This window comes from Heterocephalus glaber, unplaced genomic scaffold (assembly GCF_053883595.1).
Source record: "Heterocephalus glaber isolate CG9 unplaced genomic scaffold, H.glaber_assembly_v1.0 deba00001531, whole genome shotgun sequence".
Lineage (NCBI taxonomy): Eukaryota > Metazoa > Chordata > Mammalia > Rodentia > Bathyergidae > Heterocephalus > Heterocephalus glaber.
Genome location: NW_028258329.1, coordinates 2,990,579 through 3,015,301, shown reverse-complemented (window position 1 = coordinate 3,015,301; position 24,723 = coordinate 2,990,579).

Below are 24,723 nucleotides of genomic sequence, written 5' to 3'. Positions count from 1 at the left end.
AAATTATAAAGATCAGAGGAAAAATCAATGCAATGGAGACTAAGAGAATGATACAAAAAAATCAATGAAGTCAAGAGTTGGTTCTTCGAACAAATCAACAAAATTGACAAACCCTTAGCCAACCTTGTCAGAAAAAGGAAAGAAAAGCCCCAAATCCATGCAATTAGGAATGAAAAGGGTGAAATTACAATAGACCCTGAAGAAATCCAGAGGATCATCAATACCTACTTCCAGAAGCTATACGTCAATAAGATGGACAACACAGAAAAAATGGACAGATTCCTAGATACATATGAATTATCAAAGTTGAACGAAGAAGGCCTAAGAATTCTAAACAACCCAATATCAACCAATGAAATTGAAAATGTAATTAAAACTTATCAACTAAGAAAAGCCTGGGCCCTGATAGCTTCACTGCTGAATTCTACAAGACATTTAGAGAGGAACTACTGCCACTACTGTTTAAACCCTTCGATGAAATTGAAAGGGAAGCAATACTCCCAAATTCATTCCTGGAAGCAAGCATCACTTTGATCCCCAAAGCAGAGAAAGACCCAACTGAAAAGGAGAACTATAGGCCAATCTTACTAATGAACATAGATGCAAAAATCCTTAATAAGATACTGGCAAACAGAATGCAGAAGATCATCAAGATCATACAACTTGATCAAGTGGGATTCATTCCAGGGATGCAGGGATGGTTCAATATACAAAAATCAATACATGTAATACACTATATCAATAGAGCCAAGGACAAAAACCATATGATTATCTCCATAGGTGCAGAAAAAGCATTTGACAAAATCCAACATGCATTTATGATTAAAACCCTACAAAAAATTGTTATAGATGGTCTCTACCTCAAACTGATAAAAGCCATCTATGAAAAACCAACAGCCAATATCATACTAAATGGTCAAAAACTGAAATCCTTCACACTAAGATCAGGAAGAAGACAAAAATGTCCACTATCACCACTCTTGTTCGATATAGTTTTGGAATCATTAGCCATGGCAATTAGACCAGAGAAAGAAATAAAAGGAATAAAGATAGGAAACGAAGAAGTCAAATTGTCATTATTTGCAGATGACATGATACTCTATATAGAAGGCCCAAGAACTCCACCAAAAGTCTTCTAGACTTAATAACCAAATTCAGTCAAGTAGCTGGTTACAAGGTCAACACACAAAAATCAATAGCTTTCCTCTACATGAATGATAGACTCACTGAGAGAGAAATAGGGCAAATAATTCCTTTCACAATAGCATCCAAAAAACTGAAATACCTAGGAATCAACCTAATGAAAGAAATCAAAGACCTCTTCTCTGAAAACTATGGCACTCTGAAAAGAGAGATTGAAGATGATATCAGAAAATGGACAGACATCCCCTGCTCCTGGGTAGGAAGGATTAATATAGTGAAAATGGCCATACTTCCAAAACTGCTATATAGATTCAATACAATTCCAAATGAGATCCCAGCAGCATACTTCATGGACCTTGAGAAAACAATCCAAAAATTCATTTGGAACAAGAAGAGACCCAGAATAGTGAAAGCAATTCTAGGTAACAAAGACATGGCAGGGGGTATCACAATCCCCAACCTTGTGTTTTCTAATCCTGCTAAATTCAAATACAAGTTCTAGGGGTTCCTAGAGATTTCTTAGTATTTTTTCTGTATATGATCATTTCATCTACATATAAAGATTTTGCTTCTGCCTTTCCAATCCTATCCTAATTGTGTCATTTTATTGCCAGACTATTTTGGTGGGGCCTAGGTTTCAAAGTTTAATGGACAGATAAAGAGTAAGCATATCTGCCCTTGTTCCCACCTTAAGGAGAAAGCATTGTATCTTCTCCATTCATATAAGGCGTTCTCCCTGGAAGTATGGAGTACATGTCTTTAATCTGTTGAGAAGTTTCTGTTCTACTTCTAGTCTCATGATAGCTTTTACCACGAACATCTGTAGAACTTAGTCCAATACTTTTTCTCCAACTAGTGACAGGATCATATGGCTTTTTCCTTTCCTCTGTTGAAATGATGACTTTTGGGAGTGGATCTTCCAATGCTGAACCGACACTGCCATCCTTATACCAAAACCACTTTCTACACACTGCCAAATCTGACTTCTAATAGTTTGTTTTGTTAAACAAATTTCTATCTGTGTTCGTACTTTTTTCTTCTATTATCTTTATTCAGCTTTAGGATTAGCACAATGTTGAGTTCCTAAAATGAGGGGAGAAGTGTTCCTTCTTTTTTCTGCTTTAATTGTTTGATATAATTTATCAGTTAAAATGTATATGAGCCTGCTGTTGTCATATAGGTAGGTTTTCAAGCTAGGAATATACTTTCTTTAATAGGTGCTATTCAAATTTTATATTTCCTCCAGAGTTAGTTTCATTAATTTGTCTTCCAAGGTACTTCTTAGAAGTTGTCAAAGTTATTTCAAAACAGATTTTTGAAATATGCTTTCTATATCCTTTTAAATTCTGTAAAATCTGTGGTAATGTTTCCTAGATCTTGATATTGTAATTTTAAAAATGTATAATTGATATTGTGTAATAGGAAGAAAAGGTCTAAAGGAGCAGGGGAAGTGGGAGGGGTAGGGGAAAGGAAAATAGGGAAAAGAAAAAATATGAGAAAAGGAAAAAATGGAAACAAAGTCCTTGCAAATAGGGAAGGGTGGAGGGGGTGAAGGGAGGGCCGGGGAAGGGGAAAAAGAAGAATCAAGGTACTCATGTAATGGTACAAGATCCCAATCATGAATGTAACTGTATTTTATACCAAAAATGTACCAATAAACTTAATGGAAAAAAGAAAAAAGAGTAGTCAGAAGTTGTCTCCAATAGGGAACAGGCCTATTAGCTATTGAGTTTCTTTCTTTTTGGTGAGGGCTGTCAAGGCTGGCAATTTTTGTTAGACAATAGGAATCCTCTGGTTAATGTGGGGAAGCCTTTTAGGAACCACACTGCTGAAAAGGTTCCTTGAGCCTATTAGGACTTTAGCAAGATCTCCAGGAGCTTCTGATTTTCACTGAGTTAAAAACCACTGGTTAGAGTAGGGGCTGGAAGTGACTCATTTTGCAAAGTCTCCCTTATTGGAACACACCACAGCACACCTATTTTATTATACTATTGCAACAGCAGGGGCAAGGAGTTATAATAGAGCCCATAAGGCCGTAAAGCCTGCACATTATTTGACTTTATGGAAAATATTTGCTAACCCTTGTCAGACCATTGGATAGGAGGCAATTTTTTTAAGACTTCATTGGGCTTTGGTATATGGCTCTTAGATATTATCCATTCCGGAATCCTAGTTCCTGCTCCCTACATCCAAGTGTGCTGTGTTTGCATTTGTGGTGACAGCCAATAACATCATCCCAGCATTATGCAAGCTGCCTCTCACAATAAAAAGTTACAGGGCCTATCTGAACAACGATGGTTCATGGATGAGCCAGCTCTAAACCAGAAGCAGCTCGCTAAGGGAATCTGGGGTGGGAGTTAACAGATGGCTTCTGAAGGAAAGGAAAGAAAACATTTGATTGATTACAGTTTGACGATTGTCTGGTTTGATCTATACCACCTGGAAGTTTCTAGTTCTATAATTATGTTGATGATGCTTATGGGGTTGAGCTTAAATTCTCTTTTTCTTTAATGTAGGCATTGACAAGAAATAGCTCATATTTTACTTATGTTTGCAAACCTAGGTAGAAGTCACCCATAAGGCCTAATTGGCTTTGTCTGTTCAGGGTTTCTTCAGCCCTGGACTCTGTTTTAATTCATTTTAACAAGAGCAAACACGTAAGACTCAGGATTCAGGAACAGAAATGTAAATGCTGAAACATGGTAAATACAAAAATCGCACCCAGCTCCAAATGTTTCAGCATTGGCTAAAAATGAAGAAGCAGCTCTCACCAGCTAGGATGATGCTCACGGCTGTCACTGAAACACAAACATAGCATGCTTGGATATAGAGAAGGAAATTAGAGTAAACACCATGCCTTCATTTTAGAAAACTATTGGAATAAAATAAGGAAGGAAATGGGCTGGGGGGCTAAATAGTCCATCGCTATGGAAGTGCAAGAGAATATTTCACGCGGAATTGGTAACTGCTGTCACACAGGAAACACTGCAAATAGAGCCTCCAAATAAGATCAGAGGGACGGCTTAGGAGAGATCAGCATGAAGTAGAAAAAAATTGATTGGAGGGTCATGTAGACGAGGTGAGGTTTAAGCTCGAGAGGATAAGCTCTCAGAGAGCAAGGAGAGACAGGACCTTGGGGAGCCCACCAGTGACCTTGAGCGAGACCAGGATAGCAAACTTGCCAGCTTCTTAAACATCAAGCCAGGAGCGAGGCAATAAATGCTTCTCAAGAATTACAGTGAATGTGAGCCTGAAGGTTCACAGTTGTTTTTTCTTTCTGATACTGGGGATTGAACCCAGGAATTTCACACTGAGCTACATCCCCAGCACTTTTTTATTTTTTAGTTTGAGACAGGGTCTCGCTAAGTCACTAAGTTGCCCAGGATGGACTTGCCTCTGCTCCCCAGAATGCAGAGGTTATGGGCATGCACCATGTCTGGCTCAGAGGTTCACATTCTGTTAGGCAGAGAAGCCTGCTCCAGTCCTCCACTTTTTTAAAAATGTAATGATGGATGATCACAGAGAGGAATTTACTGACCTTTGGGCCTTGTAATTTGGCTGACTCTGATTGTGAAATCAGTAGCGTTTCTCTTCAGCCTTTACAACCCAAGAATCTTTCACTGCAGGCAGAAAGGATAGAAATGAGAAGGGTGAGAATTAGTGAGCATGTTTCTAAATTGGCTCAGTCAGCCTCATTGCAAGTTAACCAAAGTCAAAAGAAAAATAAAAGATCTCACTCACCATACATAGGTACAGATTTTATATTCTTTTTAAAAATATGTGTATAAAATATTTTGGCAAACCTTATCCCTTTTGTGGATTGCTGAAAAAGTGTACTGTCTTTGTTGTGACAAGAAAAACGACCAAGAATCTTATGGAATTTTAAAGAATGACATTTGAAGGATATTGTGATTATCAAATAAATTGAAAAGGAGAATTTAGTGGTTGAAAAAAAATAACCATGACGCCATAGGTGACCAAAGCAAGGAGATCGGCAGTGGAGACACCTCTATCCAAGTTAGTCCACAGTCTCGTGAAAGAAGAAAATGGAAGTATAATTAATAAGTATTTGAGGTTATTTTCTCCAACAGAATGTAAAGTTCAAGTAAAATAAGCACAAACCGATAAGGTGAAAATCGCAAACTCCCAAATCACAGTGAAAGTCATTCTCTTTTGTTTTCGACTTCTGAGATTCTCCTCCACCTACCCACTATTTTACAGAAAATGCAAGGGTTTTAGGAACGAAACGGGCTTGGACGGGAGTAGCCTTGGCAGGTCGAGGAGCTGCGGCGGGAGGCTGCCCTCTGGTGGCAGCCACTGCAGGTCCTGAGACTGGAAGGACTGAGAAACTGACAGAGGTGCCCAGAGAGCCTCTCCTGCAACCTGTTTTGAAGGGCAAAGCAGAACAGGACGGTCATAGCCCAGAGAAGCCCACTTGTCATTCAGTAGCTGCTGCCATGATCACATTGCTTCGATTCCCACTGTTCTCCCATCCCGCTTTGCTTTCCTCCAGGCCTGCCCGACCCCCACACACCCATGATCTGGGTGCGGCCCTTGCTTGCCCCTGTTGTTAATCCTTAGGGCAACTAACTGGTGTTTGGACCTACTGCGGAGAAAGAATTGGAGAGAGGAGGAAAGGAACTCATACATTCTGAAAGGGATGAGGTTAGGGAAGTAAGAAGAAATAAGTTCTCCCACGTTGATCCTTTGAGACCTGGCTTGGGTCTGTGGAGCCAGGCTACACTTGCCGCAAAAGGAACAGAGGGGAGTGGAGGGCAGTCTCTGCACGAACTGCAGAACAGCACAGGTATAAAGACCCAGAGTCCCCTGGGTGTGCAGGAAAGTGACTCTTTGTTGGGTTGTTCCCAGTGAACCTGTCAGTGTTTATGACCACGGCGGGGAACACACTGGCAGGAGGGCAAAGTATAGGAAGAGGGGAGCAAGGAGACAGGGCAGTGCTGGGAGAGAAAAGCAGACTGTAGGCAAAGGAACCCAGGATGTGGCTCTCTGGAATGTGGATAAGGACTAAGAAGAGGATAAAAGGGGCAAGGAGGGAAACGAAAGAACAGGCATAGTAGGGAGGCAGGGGTGGCACCGCGGGGACAGCGCAAAGCCAGCATGATGACATTCCCTGTGTGATGCACGTCTGTCAGGCGCACAGCTGTAAACCCTCTGCATCAGGGCGATGGCAGGGAAGTCAGCTTTTGGCAGGGTAAATGAAGTCAGGGAGCAGAACCGAGCCTTGGAAGGAGCTCTGCTGTGAACTGATTTCTGCTCCGCTGCCAAGTGCATGCAGGAGTCCTGTTAGCTTGTGTCACATTTCCCTAGGCAGGGTCACTTGAGAGAATGTAGGACAAAATTTCTTCAAGACAGTGATTTCGCAGGAAAAGATTGTTTTATTTCCAGTGTAGTTATTTTTGCCCATATATGTTATTTTCCTAAATATGAAGGAATGGGATTCTTAGAATGTGGTTGTGATTCCACCCTCCTTCCCCAAACATTCCCTTGCCTCCTTGCTGGGCTGAGGACCAGCTCATGACAGCTGCCAGGGGACTGGCTGGCATCTCCACCTCCCAGTGCACCGAGGTGAGTGGTGCTCCAAAGTCCTCTGCCTACTGCTGCCCCCGCAGCACCAGGCCCTTCTCTCTGGACATTGCCTGGGTACATCAGGAAAGCCCTCCCTGAAAGATGATCCTGCTTTTCCCGGCATCTCCTTCTCTAGAGGTGCAATTCCCACAGATAGAAGTTACAAAGCCAAAAAGTTCAGCTCCACATAAGTGCAGCCCTGAACTCTGAAATTTCCCCTGTAGGACAAGGAGTCTCTGGAGCTAATGAGCCCCATCTCGCATGGGAGGCATCACTTAGAAGCCACTCAATTCGATGTCCTGAGTCTGGTGTTCACAGCCTTAACAACAACACAAGCTGGTGTATGGGTGAATTTGAAGGGATGGGCTTCTGAGAGTCAAGCAAAGGAAGCATTCTACATTTTCCGCCAACACTACAAATGGTATTTTCCCCATAAAATAATAGAAAGAGAAGAAAGAAAGATCAGTGCAAAGACTGCAAGTCTGGGGGATGGAAGTTCTGGTGAGGAACCGGGGCCAAGGTGCCATGAGGATGCTGGACCTGAACTCTGAGGTGCATTGGACTCCCCACGTGCTGTTTGCAATCTGGGGCACTGGGCAGGAAATTCTGCTGCACTCTTTGCTCTCTTGTAAAATACATTTCAAACACTTTAATTTACAATGTTATTTTATAGCTCAGTTGAGGTTCTGCCTGTAGAAGTCCTTGGAAAAACATATAAAAGCCAACTATGTCTCATTGACCATTCAGCAGTACTAAAGTGTGTGATATGCACGGTGCATGCTAACTTGAGATTTCCTGACTAATTATGACTTTTCACCTCGCTCTCCCTTTGCAAAGGTAAATCCAGAAATCTTTGCTTAAGCATGTCAGATAGATAGATAGATGATAGAGAGATAGACATGATTCTGTTTTATATTTGAAATTATTATGAAATAACTCTAGATGCATATGCAGTTGTAATAAATGATACAAGGAATTCCTAAGCATGTTTAAGCCAAGTTCCCACAATGACACCGCATGTAAAATATCACAACCAAGATACTAACACTGATGCAATAACCAATCTTATTCAGATTTCCCTCATGTTACTTACATTTATTGGTATGCCTGTATGTGCACTTGTATGCATGGAGTTCTACACAAATTTACCACCTATGTAAGTTCATGTGTCAACCAGAAAATTAAAGATTCATTTAAGAGCTCTGATCAACAAATGTCTACTTTAAAAGAAAAGAAATACCAAGTAATTATATCTCAAGGAAGTAAAAAAAAAAAAAAATCTCAACTCTGAATTTAAAGTTAGCAGAAGAAAGGAAATAATAAAGATCAGAATCAAAATAAATGAAATAGGGAATCAAAAAGTGCAGAACAAATCAATAAAACTAAGAGTTGATTTCTCTAAAAATTACAAATTGAAAAGCCCTAAGATAAAAGAATAAATAAAATCAGAAATGAATGTATAGCTATTACAGAAATAAAAAGGAATATAAAAGACTATTATGAACAACTATATAACAAATGGGTTAACCCAAAGGAAACAGATAATTTCCCAGAAAAATAGCATTTACCAAGATTGAATCAGGAAGAAACAGCCTAAACATGTCAATAGCAAACAATTGAAATAGTAATTAAAAGTCTCCAAACAAACAAACAAACAAAACTCAGGAAGAGATGCCTTTGTGTCTAAATTTTATTAACAGTCAAAGAAAGATTTTAAATAATACTTCTTAAACTTTTGTAAAAAATAGAATTGCCAAGAATACTTCCTAATACATTTTATAGGTCTAGCATCACTGTAACATCCAAGCTACACAAACTACAGGTCAGTATCTCTGCTGAACATTGATGCAAGAAAAAAAACTCAATAAAGTATGAACAAACCAAATTCAACAACAAATGAAAGATTACACTTCATGGCCCCATGGGATTTATCTTTAGCATAGAAGGATGATTTAACATACACAGGTCAATTGATGTGATATATCACACTAACACACTGAAAAATTTAAAAAACCACATAGTCATGTCAATCAATGGAGAAAAACCTTCAAAAGAGTTCAGTGTCATTTTGGATAAAAACTGTAAACTGTTTATGTATAGATGGAAAATTCTTCAAAATAGTGCTGCCTATGAAAACGCCACAGCTAATATTATAATCAATGGATGGAAAAATGAAAGCTTTTCTTTTAAGATCTGATACAAGGTAAGAATGCTTAATTTTTATCTGTAACAAACATAATGTTGAAAATACTAACAAGAGAAGGCAGTAAAGAAAAAAAGTTCAAATTGGTAAGGAAGAAGTAAAATTATCTGTATCTGCAAATATGATCTTACGTTTAGAAAACTCCAAAGACTATATCAAAATACTGTTAGAACCAATAAGTCCATTCAGTAAAGTTGCAAGATACAAAATAAATATAGAAAAATCAGTAACATGTCTAAGCATAAATAGTGGCCTGGGCAAAAAAGAAATAAAAAGTCAAATTTATAAAAGCATAACAACTAGGAATAAACCAAGAGAGTGAAAGACATGTACACCGAAAACTACAAAACACTGATGAAAGAAATTAAAGACACAAATGGAAAAATATCTCATGCACCCAAAGAATTAATATTGTTGAAATGCCTATACCACTGAAAATAATATACAGATTCAATGCAATCTCTATGAAAATATCAATGCATTCTTCAGAGAAATAGAAAAATGATTCTCAAATTTGTATGGCATTACAAAGGGTCTGAATAAATAAAACAATTGTAAGAAAAACAAAGTTGGAGGAATCATGACTTCTGATTTTAAATTATATCACAAAGCTATAGTAATTAAAACTGTATGATGCTATCAAAAAAACAGACCCATAAAGTAGTGCAAGAGTAGAGCACCCAGAAATGATTTCAAACACATTCAGTCAACTACAGTAATTTTTAATAAGGCCTCCAAGAAGATACACTGGGGAAAGTTTCATCTTTTTTTATAAATGGTACTGAGAAAACTAGATTTTCATAGGCAAAAGAATGAAATTAGACCTTTATCTTACACTATCCACGAAAAGCAACTCAAAATGGTTTAAAGATCTAAATGTAGGAGCAGAAACCACAAAAATGCTTAGAGGAAAATAGGGAGAAAGTTCCTTGGTATCAGCCTTAGCAATGACATACTGGATATTTCACTGTGAGATCAGTCAGCAAATGCAAAAATAAATAAATGGAATTATATCAAACTAAAAAGCTTTTGTACAGCAAAGGCAAAAATAAACAAAGTGAAAAAGTAATGAGGAAATGGGAGGGGCAGGGGAAAGGAAAGAAGGGAATGGAATTAATATGAGAAAATGAAAAAATGGAAACAAAGTCTTTGTAAATAGGGAGGAGTGGAGGGGTTTTAGGGAGGGCAGGGGAATGGGGAAAAAATAACAACCAAGATATATTATGTAAAGGTGCAAATTTCCAATGATGAATTATATTGTATACCTAAAATGTACCAATAAAATTAATAATCAAAAAAAGAAAAAGTAATCTACAGTTGGGGGAAATACTAGTAAACTATATGTCTGATAATAGAAAGTAAAATTTATAAAGAACTCCACTTGATAGGGAGGAGGATAGAAGTCCAATGATGAAGAAAAATGTGGCCCAGGGAGTTCACAGGCAGGGAATGGGGTGCCCTACCTAGTTCCTAATCAAGTTCCCCACTGCAAACTAAGAGTCCAGAGCCAGTCTGTAGGGACAAGGCTGTAGTAAGATGGGAATTCCACCTCTTTAGGGCTCACTGGACCAAACACTGCCCCAGGGGAGTGAGGGGAGAGAGGGCTCCGAATGGCACTTCGTAAACTTTATGAGCAAGTTGTAAGCAAAGTTGATCTCATAAAAGAAGGCTGCTCATACTAGTTTTTCACATTGTTTTAAGAGATATTTAAGTTACAGAAATAATTGAGAAATAATTGTGAAATCCAGGCAGGAGGAGAAAGTGAATCATAGATTAGTGGTACCTGGGAATACATGCTTCTGATCCTGGATCCACCTCCACCTGCCTTTTCTCAAATGTGGAATAATAGCATCCAATCTGCTCTGCAGCCTTCTCTGGTCTTCAATGAGTTTTCCACACTCAGAAGAATGATTAAATCCCTGCCCTGCAATTTTCTTGAATGCAGAATGATTCAGCATGGATGCACCACGGTTTGATTATCCTCAAGAACCTATTAAAAACCATATCTATATCTGCTTCTGAAACTGTGATAACCATATTTGTTAAGTAAATATTTACACACACCCTTATTTATTTAGAATTAATTATTAGAAATTTCATTGCAGAATAGACACATTTCATGCATATTACCAAGTTGATTAATTTTTTCGTAACTTGCTTTGTTGATAATAAACACCAATATGGCACACTGAGACGATTTCTTCAGAGCATATCACAGATCTGCCCTCAGGAGTCAGCATTCTGACTTTAAATGACTCACTGGGACAAACTCACATGCATGATGCTCACCTGCCTATATCACTGAACCATGAAAGGCATACAGTACATCATGTTTTCACACTAATTAACATGAAGAGGTGGTAGCATTTTTCTCGTTTTTATCCCATCAAGCTTTCAATAACTTACTTGTGATGTAATGTGTATATGTCAACTGGTGTGAACCATAATAACACAGAGAGAACAGAGGAGGCAGGAGGGGAGGGAGAAGAATATTCATTAAGATGTGTTACACCATATCCTGTAAATGCTGAAATCTTAAACAAAAGTCATTAAACAGGTATTGGAACCTGTAACACAAATCGGATCTCTTCCCTCCCACTGGTCCCTGTGAAACGCTTGTGGCTGTGCTGAGGACCCTAGTGAGGACAGAAAGGCAGAGCTCTGGTCTTGTTCTACATCTTAAAGCTCTGTGAACAAATTTGAGCAGATCAATTACGTTTCTCATCTGGAATTGGATAAAAAGCTTGCCAGGTCCGCCTCCCATGATATTAGAATTCTCCATGAAGACTGTTATTAAATCAAGAGGTTGTGATTAAGGCTGACTGGCATAGCTGCTTGGGTTTGGTTGTCCTCCAGAAGTGATTAATGTCAAACTTGTTCAATCAGTTTTTCTTTCAGTGATTTGGAAGGCTGCTTTCACGAGGGTGTTGGAGCATGATTACACTTGATACTGAGCTGTGAGCAGTGACACCTGGGTTGTGGCCCACTGGCCTTCCTATTCCACAGTGTCATCTTCCAGGGCTCCCCAGAAAAGCCAGGATGCTGGAAGAGCCATCACTTGGCCTAGACAAGTCGGGGAGAACAGGCTGTGATGAAGTCACACACACACACACACACACACACACACACACACACACACACACACAGAATGCATGGGGTTACTTTAAAATCGCAAGTGGTTTTCCACTTCCATTTGTTTCATAGCGACTTTTGTGGATGGAAAATAATGAAGCTAATTAAAATCTGTAGGTATATTGATTGCAGTCTCACGCTGGGCATGAGTATTCTTCACGCTGCCAATCTGAGAATTACAGATCTTTCTCTTGGAGGAGCAATCAGTAATCTGGCCTCAGGACTGGTAAGAGAGGTAGGGTAGGCAGACAGAAGGAACTGGCATTGGTGTAGAAACACAGAAAGCCCAGGCAGGAGGGAAAAGGAGGGCAGCAGGAATTGCCAGCTCCTCACCCTGTCTCTCTCTACTGTGGCCCAGACTCCCCAGCTACTGTCTTTCATTTTCATGCTGCAGACAAGAAAGTCAGGGTTTAGAGACAAGTCACTTTCAGATGCCTACCCACTCCCTCAACAGGTGTTTGTAATAGGGTTCTTTGGTGCTTTATCTATGCTAAAGAAGAAATTCTTCCTTCTACTAGAATCAGGAGACATGAAAATTATGAAGTTCAATAATAGCCAAGAGATAGCTAGACAGAGTTGGGGCTGTTTCAAATGTACATATCAAGAGAGATGACAGTTCTAAACATTTGCTGAGCACTGACAGTGTGCTAGGCACTCTCTGTTAATAAGGTGGGGTAGGCGGATGCTGCACTCAAAGAACTGAAACTTTGCAGTGAGTTAACCTTTCTCACTCATGCAGCATGCCCATTTTGGATTGGCCAGGGATAGTGTTTTATGTCAGTTTTTACGGCCTGGTGGACGCAGAGCATATCCAGTCACCCACTGCCTCTTAATCACTCACCTAGACCAGATGGCAGGGGCTACAGCATGGTCACAAGGCCATGCCTGATCTCAGAGAGCAGCTGTGCCTGGGAGACGGTGACCACAATACTGGGTGTCAGCGGCAGTGACCTCCACACATGTGTTATGCCCTTGATCTCCCCCCAAAACTATTTTACAAAACAGGAAAAGAGGTGGGAGATTTAGGAAGTGGTTGTAAACCACACACAGCTAGTATAGGTAGCTGGCCTTGGCGCCAAAGAATTTGACTCTAAAATCTGCACTGCTTTTTATGGTTTGTTTTGTAAAATAACAAAAACAATTATACATATTTATCATGTATATTTATCATGATATTTTGATATATGTTGTTGTGGTCAGGATTTTCAAGGGAATAGATTTAATACAGGACATATAATTTATAGGATTATTTTATAATATTCACCCAAAAAGTCAAATACAGAGGAGGGCAAGAGATCTAGCCACACACTAGAAATCTAAAGAATCCAGCCAAGGGTCTGGATGTGCCACACAAGTCCAGCTGAGGGCCTAGAGTCCAAGGCGATGTCCCCTGTGAGTCCAGCCAGTGGCCTAGAGCCCACGGCAATGTCTCATGCCTGTCCAAATCGAGGATCTGCACCCGGAAGGCCCAAAGACCAGTAGTGGAAGCCAGAAAACCTACGGTGGTGGGATGAAGGGTCTGTGACACCAGATTGACAGATCTATACTGGAGCCAGGAAGTGACACTCACGGTGAAGATCAGAGCTCCCCTGACGAGAACACCAGCCATTCCCAGGGACAGCGAGGCCCCGAGCTCCTCCTCTGAAGAGAACAGCCATGTTTGTACCAGGAAAACCAACAGCAGCAAGCTTCTAGAAAATCAACAGCCCTGATCCCCTCCAGTTCTCTTTTTATGCCATTGGCAACAATCCTCAGGTGGGTCTTCCATGCCCAAACCATGCTGATTCAGTTCAGCTGGGCATTCCAAGTTGACCATTAGTTAATCCACCACATATGTATACACTGGAATGGTTAAATCAAGCCAGTTAGCTATGTGTCATCTCATACACTTATTTATTTGTGGTGAGAAACCTAAAATCTCCTCAATAGGTAGTGTTCAAGTGAACAGTACACTGTTATTTACTATAGTTTCTATATTACCTAACATAGAACTTTTTCATTCTAACTAAATTCTTCATTCCTTGGTCAACATCTTTGCTACCTTCCACCCTCAGCCCTCCAGCCTCTGCTCACCACTATCCCAGTATCTGCTTTTATGAGTTCAACTATTTTATATTCCACCTGTAAATGAGATCATATGATACACATTTCTGTATCTGGCTTATTTCATTTAGAATAATTTTCTCAAGTTCTACCTGTGTTACCATTAGTGACAAGATGTCTTTCTTTTCATGGCTGAGTGGTATTCCATTGTGTTTATATACCATGTTTTCTCTGTTTCTGTGTTGGACTCTTGGGTTGAGTCTATGTCTTAGTCACTGTGACTAAGTGAACAAGTGACTAAGTGACTAAGTGTGCTACAGTGAACACCAGGATGTACTTTTTAGTCTCCACTTCCTATCATCACACTTTGCTGCCTCTCTGGCTACTCTTGGTTGATCCCCAACCATATACCAGGGACTGATTGATTCACCTAACAGATCTGTTACTCCTCTAAATCCTGCTATTTTATTTATCATATTTTACTCCTGAGATCCATGACTTTACCCATGAGAATGATGAAAATAGGTAACTTATTCTGTTTTCCTAAGCAGTAGTCAAAATGTGAAACTTTAGCTGACCCAAAAGTCTGTGTCTTCGTTAAACCTTACACAACTCCTGGGAGATCTAGTTCAGCTCTGAATTTAATAAGTATTAATTAAGTACCTATATGCACAAAATACATGAGACTGGAACATCTCACAGGTTAGCTTGTGGTGGGACAGTGATATTTGAGAACAGCAGATCATCTGATTATAACAGAGGAAGGCAAGACTGCACACAAGGTAACCACCAGCCCATGAGATACCTCTGTGAGGATCAGAAAGAGGTGCTCCTTCCTCAGCTCACCTTACTTCTATCTCTTGGAATACTCTTATTATACAGTGATTTGTTAGAATAAGATCCTCTACTGTCAGCTGCTAGGGAATTGCTGTAAAACATGTGTAAGTCCACAGTAGCTATGATGCTCTGGTGTTTCCAAAGGATGTGCACAAAGCTGTACCGCCTATGTGGGTGGCCTGACTGTTCTCCCCAAGGAACCCCTAGGCCTCCTTCTGCAATCTCCTAGGCTGGATTCCATTTGCATTTTACCATTATAGAACACATAGAAGCATATTTGCTGATATAATCCAATGGCAATAGGCAGATTTGTTTATCAGCCCCACTCATAACAAAAGATATAGAGAGCTAAGAACTTGCCTGATTCCAAACTTTTTCCACACTGAAAGAAAACAATTTGGAATCTAGAATGATTTATAGTCTGCAGTATGAGTGTTCACCTCAGCTCTGCCCTTTCCTCCTGGTGGACTTCACAAGTCACTGCACTTCTGAGCTGTCCATTACTTTTCTCTGTGGACAGTAATTTGTCCCCAGGCTATAGGCTTCATATCAGGGCAATTTGATTGGAAGCACTTTGAGTACTGGGATGCATAACATGAATGCTGACACATGAACAAGCTCTCTTCTGCTTGTTACTTAGCCTTTTTTCAGCCATATGTAAGAACCTGGTAACAAGTCAGGCTCTATGTTAGATGAGATAGAAGAACAATTTACGTTTTGCCTGCATACTTAATTTGTATTTATTTACCAGATGAAGAGTTATTTGAAGGAAGAAACCCTATGTTAAGCTTTTCTCTACAATTCCACACTTGTATCTAGAGTAGCTCCAACATCATCAGGCATGCACACTTGATTTTCTTGAATTAGGAGAAACTTAGTGTTTATTTATTTATGCCAATGAATGGTCAAATAGAAGTCATTCTTCACTAGTGGGTTACTGAACTTTCTGGTACTGTGACAAAATACTTGAGATCATCAGTTAATAAGCAGGAAGGTTTTCTTTTGGCTTAGGATTTCAGATGCTTCAGCACATGCCATGGTCACTTGGCTCCACTGTTTTGGGGGCTGTGACAAGGCAGGCCATCATGATAGAGTATGTGGTAGAGCAAAGCTGCTCACCTCATTGTGGCCCAGGAAGGGGGTGGGGAAGAGCCGGGGTCTCAATATCCCCTTCAAGGCCCACCCCCAGTGACCTCACTTCCTTTCACTAGGCCCTGCCTCTTAAAGCTTCCACCACCTCTCAGTACCATCATGGGGTGGCAGCCAAGCCTTTAGCTATGGGCTTTTGGGGGGAAATTTAAGACCTAAAGCACAGCAACTAGCTTCCTGGCTTTAGAAAAATAGATGTATTTTCTTAATCTATCTCTTCCTCAAATATTTAAACTATGTTTTGGGGAGCATTTAGATGACAGTACAATGATTAATATGATTGGAAAACAATTCAATTAATAGCTAGAATTTGTTGAGACAGTGCTAGACAGGAGCTTCACGTCCATGTTTGCAAGGTGCCGGTAAGTCAGGCCCAAACAAGAATATGGTTATTGCCTTTTAGACCAAACTGTGTTGTATGTCTTGCTTTTGGCTAAATACATGACAACTGTATGTATGTCTTAATGGATGAGTTAATTTCCTGGGTAGGAAAATATATCCTTGACCCCGTCTCTAAAGAGCATAGACTACCAGATCTGTGTCAAACTGAGAAGTGAGCCCAGTGGTGGTTCATTGTGCACATTGACGAGTACTTTTATCAGAAGCTCAATTTGCTGCTGCAGAGCTACAGAAGACAGAGTCAAAGTTTTAAAAGTATGACTTTGGCAGATAAAAATGAGGAGCTATGGAAAATGAAATGAAATTTATTAGGAAAAAATGTAACAGCCCGGATTATAGAAAGTCAGTTGCACGTTGCACAGGGTGTCTGATTTGGCAATAACTCATGTGAGGGAGGAATAAGATTTTAGGCAAATGAAATCTTCCATGAGAAGATCCCATGATGGGGCTGCAACAATAAGGAGAAAAATTGGGATATGGTACCCAAATAAATGGGGCAACAGTTGTCTTGCTTTTGTTTGTGGATGTTATTGCAGCTAGAATTATTTTTCCATTCTTAATACATTTTTGTATTGTAAAATACATTGTTATTTATTGAAAATTTTTCTATGGGAATATAAATGGAAATATACTCCTCAATGGATTTGACAAATTAGAAAGATCTCTTTTTTTTTTGGTATCGGGGATCGAACTCGGGTTCTTGTGCTTGTGCAGCAGGTGGCAAAACCACTGAGCTAAATCCCTGGCCCCCAGAAATATCTCTTTTATTATCTAATTTTTAAATTTTATTTTAACTGATACATACAAACATAAACATTTTACATATTTATGGAGTACTGTACCAGGTAATGTTTCTATACCTTGTACTGTGTGACTATTTAACATAATGTAAAGTGAAGCATATTTATCTCCTCAAACATTTATCATTTCTTTCGAGTGAAGCCTTTCAGAATATTTTCTTGCAGTTTTTTGACATATACAACACATTATTGTCACCTATAATCACCATACTGTGTGATAATACACTGAACTTCTTTCTCTTAGCTACAATTTAGCAGCACCTGATTATCCTTCCCCTGTCTTTCCTGCACCTACTCTCTCCACCATTCCATTCTCAAATTCTGTGAAGTCAAGTTTTTTCAATTGTGCAATACTTCTCTTCCTGTTCCTGGTTTATTTCACCTAACATAATGATCTCTAGTTCCATCCATGTTGTCATAGACGGCAGAATTTCATTCTGGTTTTCAGGCTAATGAGTACTTATGGTATACACAGACTGCATTTTCCTTATCCACTCATAAAACGAGGGACAATAGTATCTTAGTGACTCAAAATAATTTTAAATAGATTTATAATAGATTTTCTTCTCTTCATGCTCATTGTTGAAAAAGCTTATAGCAATATTTATAAAAAATGATTTTGTTAGTTCTAACAGAATCACAAATGATCGCAAATTCCTTTCATAAAAAGGAAATGAAATTGGGGCTCTTCTTGTGGTGCTAAGGATCAAATCTGTGCCCGGCACATGCTAGGCACACACTCTACCACTGAGCCATGTCTTCAGCCTTGGAGGATGAAACTGGGAAAACATCACGCTGATAATTCATTCAGGAATCTCAGACAAGAATCCTTATATGAGTCATTTGGGCGCAAGCAGGGCCACTTACTTCAAGGATAATACTGACAAAGGAGTGTGGCGTAAATGACAAGGAATTTAAAAACCGTCTTACATGGATACTCCTAGAATACTTATTCAAAGAGTCACTGTTAATAAAGATGTAAGCGTGCACTTGAATTATCAAGCTAAACTGACTCAAACTCTACAAACTTCTCAAATAAGAAATTGAGGTTCAAGTGGATTGTTCAATTTACTCAAGACCTCAGAACTCTTTAGTGACAGATTGGGTCTAGATATATCCTTTACTTAAGCAAACCCTGTCCCATAGCAAGGGGAAAGACAAGTTTCTCCCTTCTGTAATCCTTATGTAAACACATACCCAGCATCTACCATCTTCCTAGTTTTCCGGTACTCTACAGAAGGCTTGTGAATAAGTAATCCCTGTATTCTGTATCTCTCCAAATGTCTGAATTAGGGTCAAAGAGAGAAAGCCCCAAGGATGATTAATGTCAGTCATAAGAAGTAAGTGCATAACAAAATTAAACTTTTCAGAATAAGGTGGACTGCCTCTTACTGTAATTTCTCTGCTACATGCATTCTGAAGAGATCTTTGAAATATAAGAGAATCTCTTCAGTGTTCATGAAGTTCTTTACAACTATACAGTTGTGTGTGCCATGGTCATGACTTTTGGTGCCAAAGCACTGTCTGAATATAGATCCAAGTGTCTTCTCTCTCCTCTCCCATGAGAGCCACTCTCTGTTCCAGTTCCAAACGATTTATATTTACAAAATCATTTTTGGTAAGTGCTGAAATGATTGGACAAATTCTGTGTTCCCTGATGTGAAGGCAACTTATGAAATGTATAAACTATTTACAGCTCCCAGAAATGTTTAGATTCAATTTCTGTATATAGATGCTCTCCTATTCTGGTGACAATATATTAACTGTGTGGAAAATAGTCAGGTAATGCTTGAACAAAATATTTCTAATGAACAATGTGCTTTTATTTTTCCACGAGCCAATATGTTTCCTATGAATTTGGGGCAAGTCAAGTAAGCACAATTTCTTATCTTGATTTTTTAGGTTTGAACTACTGAGCTTTGGCAAGTTACTTTTATTTGGGCAAAAATAATTAGAGTAAAACCCTGGAAGTATCTCAAGAAAAATATATGTTTTAAATTCTATTTCTTGACAGAGGCTGGGAGAGTAATATTATTCTTGGGGCCAAATAGAATTTAGAAGCAAGGTTGAGAGAATTGTACCTCAAAAATTATATTCTATAGGATTTATAAAATATAAACAAATACTTACAAAATAGTATAGAAAACAGACAATTACAAATACCAGAAGACAATTCGCAAAACAAACCATATCTGTTACTGAAGATTTCATGACATAATGTCTATTCTTCAAGGGTTCCAAGCAAGGAAGCAATTAGTACAACTAGACCTCACAGAAGAACTTTCCCTTCCAACCATGGATATCAACAAAGGCTCTCTAGAAATATGACATTGGTTCTGGTCCTGACATGATCTGAAGAACTTGGGATACTAATGGAATATTACTCCGCCATAAAAGAAATCTTGCCATTTGTAGCAACATGGATGAATCTGAATGACATTACAGTAAATGAAATAAGCACAAAAAGCCACAGGAATACAAGTACTATATGATCTCATATGCAGAATATTAAAAAGCTTGATTTATAGAAGCAGATTCAGATGGTGATGACCAGGGGCTTGGAGCATGGGGGAAACCGGAAGACATTGGCCAAAGTTTCCAAACTTTCAGTTATAAGGTGAACACATTCTGGAGATCTAATACATAGCATGGATTTTGAACTATGTATTGATTAATCTGATTGTACTAATCATTACACGATGTATAAATTTGCCAAAGCATCATGATGTACACTTTTAATATATTCAAGCTTTGTCACTTAAATAGTTTAAATTAGGAAGTAACGCATTTTAAAATAAAATAATATTGGAAGAAACCATCAACATTGTTAAGTAATCTACCCAAATACAGAAGAGATATGAAACTGCACAAAAGAGCCACCCAGGAAAGTATTATAAATCTAAAAGTTAACCATGTTATACCAAATTGCATTTGATAACTCACTGAAGTAGGAATTTGGCAGTAAAATTTTCCAGTATTTATATCGTACTCTCTAGGTGAGAGACATGTTGGAGACAGAATAATCTGGTCTTGTCCTATGCACCTTTACGGATCTGAGATAATTCTCCAGATTTGTATGACCTGTGAGAACTATTCCTCAAGAGCATCCTGTTCCTACTGGGTCAATGTGGCTGAGTCCACGTCTTTGTGCCTCTCTCTTCTTTGTGAACATTTGCTTTTTCCCTGCGTGCTGCAGGCCTCCTGGACTTTGACAGCTGTTCTGTTTGGGGCAGAGGCATTCATCCACTACCCACTCTTTCAGGAATTCAGTGCTGGGCCAACCAGATTTCCCATGGGAACACAACTGTAAAATGTTGATGGCTTACACCACCAAGCAGGTATTTTCCACTTGGCTTTTATGCAGTATGTATGCTGGCTGTCCCTTGCCTTAGGGCCAGGCAGGAGATATGCTACTCCTGGGAAATGGCAGGCTCATGTTAGAGGGAACAGTCTGCTTGGACCTTGCACACTGCCCTTTCCATTTCCTCAGCCCCAGCAAGGTGCTGGGGGCATGCACGTGCTCCCCATTTGTAGGTATTCACTGCGCATCACATGCCAGTGGGACACTGAGCATCTGGGAGTGATTTCCCAGCTCACTGCAGCCTTAAGCTATTCTGCTAAATAAATCCTAACCCAATGGTCTCATTCTGAAAGATGTGGCAGAACTTTCCACTTGGAATCCTTATTTGCCTCTGGGAGACAGCAATCTAAGCTCAGAGGTTAGTGGCCCTTCTCCATAGCTGCTCCCTTCTGTGGCCATATATCTCTGAGGCTGACTGCTAGTCTAGAGTGCTGAGCTTTGGGGAACTCCTGCTGTGTGATGCTACACCATCTCTCCTCATCTCACCACTCCAGTGTTGGTCCACACGAAGTAACTTATCTTAGAGACAGGATGTAGTGCCCAGCTGATAGCTTCCTCCAGCAGTGACAGCTGGACCGCTGCTTCTGATCCTGCATACCTGTCCCATCCCAGCCACTGGCCCACCTGCCTTACCCTCCACAGGCAACTGGGCCATGACAGCTGAGCAATGAAAAATGACACTGCTTTGCTTCCAAACTTACCAAATACCACTCAGATTACTAATTTTGTGTAGCAGATTTGAATTTTAAAAATATATATCCTTAGGTGTATGTGAAATAAAACTTGTGTATATCTTTTGTTACTCATGTACTGTGTACATATCCAGGAAAGGAATTGCTGGATCATGAGGTGGCTGGCATGCTGCCAATCATTCCCAAATTATTGATGATAATTTATGCTTGCACCAGCAATGCAGTACAGTTCCCAGTCTAAGTTTTACCTATTATAATGAGTGTATAAGGGTATCTTTATTTTTTCTCTTCAGGGGATTGAACTCGGGACCTTGAGTTCTTGGTGGTTTTAATTTGCATTTCTCTGATGACTAATAATGTTACCAACTGCCGATATAAACATTGATCATTTGACTAACTACCTTCTTATGAAATTCAAAAATTTTTCCAACTTTTTAGTTGGGGCTTTTTCTTGTTGGTTTGTGGAAACACTTTATATATCTAGGCACAGGACCTTTGTTACACATACCTGAGATATTCTCTCCCAGTCTGTGATTTGCATTTTCATTATTTTGATGCTGAATTTCAGTGTAGAGAAATTCACAATTTTAATGCAGTCCAGTTTACCAATCATTTTAATGTTTAAATCTTTTTGAGTAGCAATTAAGAAATTCTTTCCTACATTAAGGTAAAGAATATACTCTGTTAAAATATATTCTAGAATTCTATATTTATCCTTCACATTTACATTTAAAATCTAAGTGGAAATTATTTTGTATGGGTGTGTGAGATGTAAAATAAAGGTCAACTTTCATTTCTCCCCATAGGAATATGCAATTAACGCAACACTTATTGGAGCAACTGTTTTTCCTTCACTGCAGTGCTACTTTGGTCTCACTTAAGTGTCTATGTAGTTATTTTTATACTTTATTATGTGTTCTTGGTTATTTGTGTATACTTAGGGCCCTTTCCTACCACCTTGTATAACACACTTTTATAATAATTCCTCATATTTAATATTATTCGCCTATGAAATAAGCCAGGCACGGAAAGGCAACAGCCTGTCTCACTCATCTGTAAAATCAAGCAAGTTAAACTCACAGAAGCACAGAGCAGAGCCGTCGTTACTAGGGGCCTCGTTACCACGGTGGAGGGCTAGGGAGATGGTGGCCAAAGGATGCAAAATTCCAGACAGAAAGAGAAATTTCAAGAGCTCTATCTTATAATCTCTTATGAATCTTCAAGAGTAGATTTTTTTTAAGTAAGTAGGTGAAGTAATGCATGGATTAAATTCATTTAGCCATTCCTTGATGTAGACATATTTCAAATTATTATATCATGTACCATAAATGTGTCCATTTTTGTCAATTAAAAATGAAAAATAATTAACTTGAAAATAAATGCAATAAATATTGACTTGTTTATCATGGTCCTTTGACTTTGCATATAAATTTTAACATATGAGTTTTGTTACTTCTTTTCAAACCTTATATAATAAACTTTTAACTCTGATGCAATTTTAGATTTACAGAAAAAGGTACAAGCAAAGTACACAGATTTTTTATCTAACTTCCCCTAAAGTCAAAACTAAGAAACTAACACATTGCTGCTAAATAAAATCAAAGTTTATTCAGATTCTACTAGTTTCTACTCTGATGTTACTCTTCTGTCCCTGGTACTCAATCTGCGATACCATATTGCCTTGTAATCACAATGATTCCTGGGTCTCCTTTGTTCTGTGGCAGTTTCTCAGTCTTTCCTTGTTATCATGACCTTGTTACTTTGGAAGGGCATTGGTTAGATATTCAGTAGAATGCTCTTCAATTTGGGTTTTTCTGGGTTTCCTCTTTTTCATGATTGGACTGGAAACAGGAGCTTTGGGAAAGTATTCCACAGAGGTTAAGTTCCCCCTTCATAACACCACATCAAGGGTATGTGTTAGCAACATGACCTTTCACTGATGATATTGTCCTTAAGCATTTGGCAAAGGTAGTGTTTGATTAAGTTATTTTTTTTTTTTACTTTCTTTTTCTCCTTTCGATACTCTATTGTTGGGAGGAGCATCAGTGAGTCCAGTTCACACACAGGGTGCAGGGTAGTGGTGGGCATTGAGGTCTATTTCTTGGAGGTAGCAGTATACACTTATATTATTTAGATTCCTCCTGTAAAGATTCGTCCCTTCTTGTCAGCTGTATACATTTTCAGTCATTTATTTATATCAGCGTACACATAATTTGTTTTATATTTTACGTTGTGTTCCAAGAGGGTGCTATTTATCTTGCATTAGATCGACATCTGTGTCTCTTTGCCAGACTGTGCTTTTGTTTCTTAGCATTTTCTTGCTTTCCCGTGCTTCAGGGTAAGCCAGCGAATGCTTCCATTTTTATGGCTATCTCCTGCTGCAGTGCACATGCTAGGACCTCACGAGTAATGCTGGACAGCAGAGGTGACAGTGGACGTCTATTTTCCCCTATTGCAGAAACTCTTAGAACATTTTGCCATTAAATAGGAAACACATTGTATCTCTTCATTAGAGACTGTATTATTTAGATGGAAAAACTCAATTTATTCATCCGTCTACTTTTATTTTGTTTTTGAAATACAATATGACATTATTTCTCCATAAAATTTCTCCATAAAAATTGCATGTTTATGATATACTTGCTTTAGGTATATTGCTTGTTTGTGAGCATTGTAAATTATATACTTTAATTATTTAAAATTTAGGAAATTTATGTCCCTCTCCATAAGTAAGCCTGGACTGCCATATTTTGTTCTTATATTTCTCTTCTGTTTTGTTTTATTGCTTTCAATTTTTTTTGACTCCCTAGAACAGATAATATTAGACCAGAAGTGTCTGTACCTTAAATAGAATTTATTAACAACACAATTTTGACACTCTTGTTTTTTGTGTGTTGATTTAATTAGTTTAATTCTTGAGGATTCATTATTTTTTCTCGTTTGTAACTGAGATCTATTTTCCCCCCCAGGAAACAGGCAACTAAAATTTTAAATCTTTTCACCAATCTGTGTTTCTTTTAAACCATTTAAATAAGGTTCTGATGTATCTGTAGGCATATATGGACTTTTTAACCCAAATGTTGTTCCATTTGTGTGCCTTTTCTCTTTCTCATAAGGGATCTTGCCCAAGATTTTTCTCTGACTTTTTCTCTTTGTTTACGTCTACCTTTGTATCTTTATCATCTTTGTTTTCTGTTTCATTAACATCAGTGATCCTGTCTATTTCTTTCATTCCAATTTCTTTGTGTTTACTCTATTTTTATTTTTATCTCCTTTATGGACTGCTTTACCTTTTTATATCCTCAATGAAAACTTTTGTTTCTGTTTAAGTTCTAAAATACTGTGGTAGTTTTAAAATATGTTAACAACATATTTGTC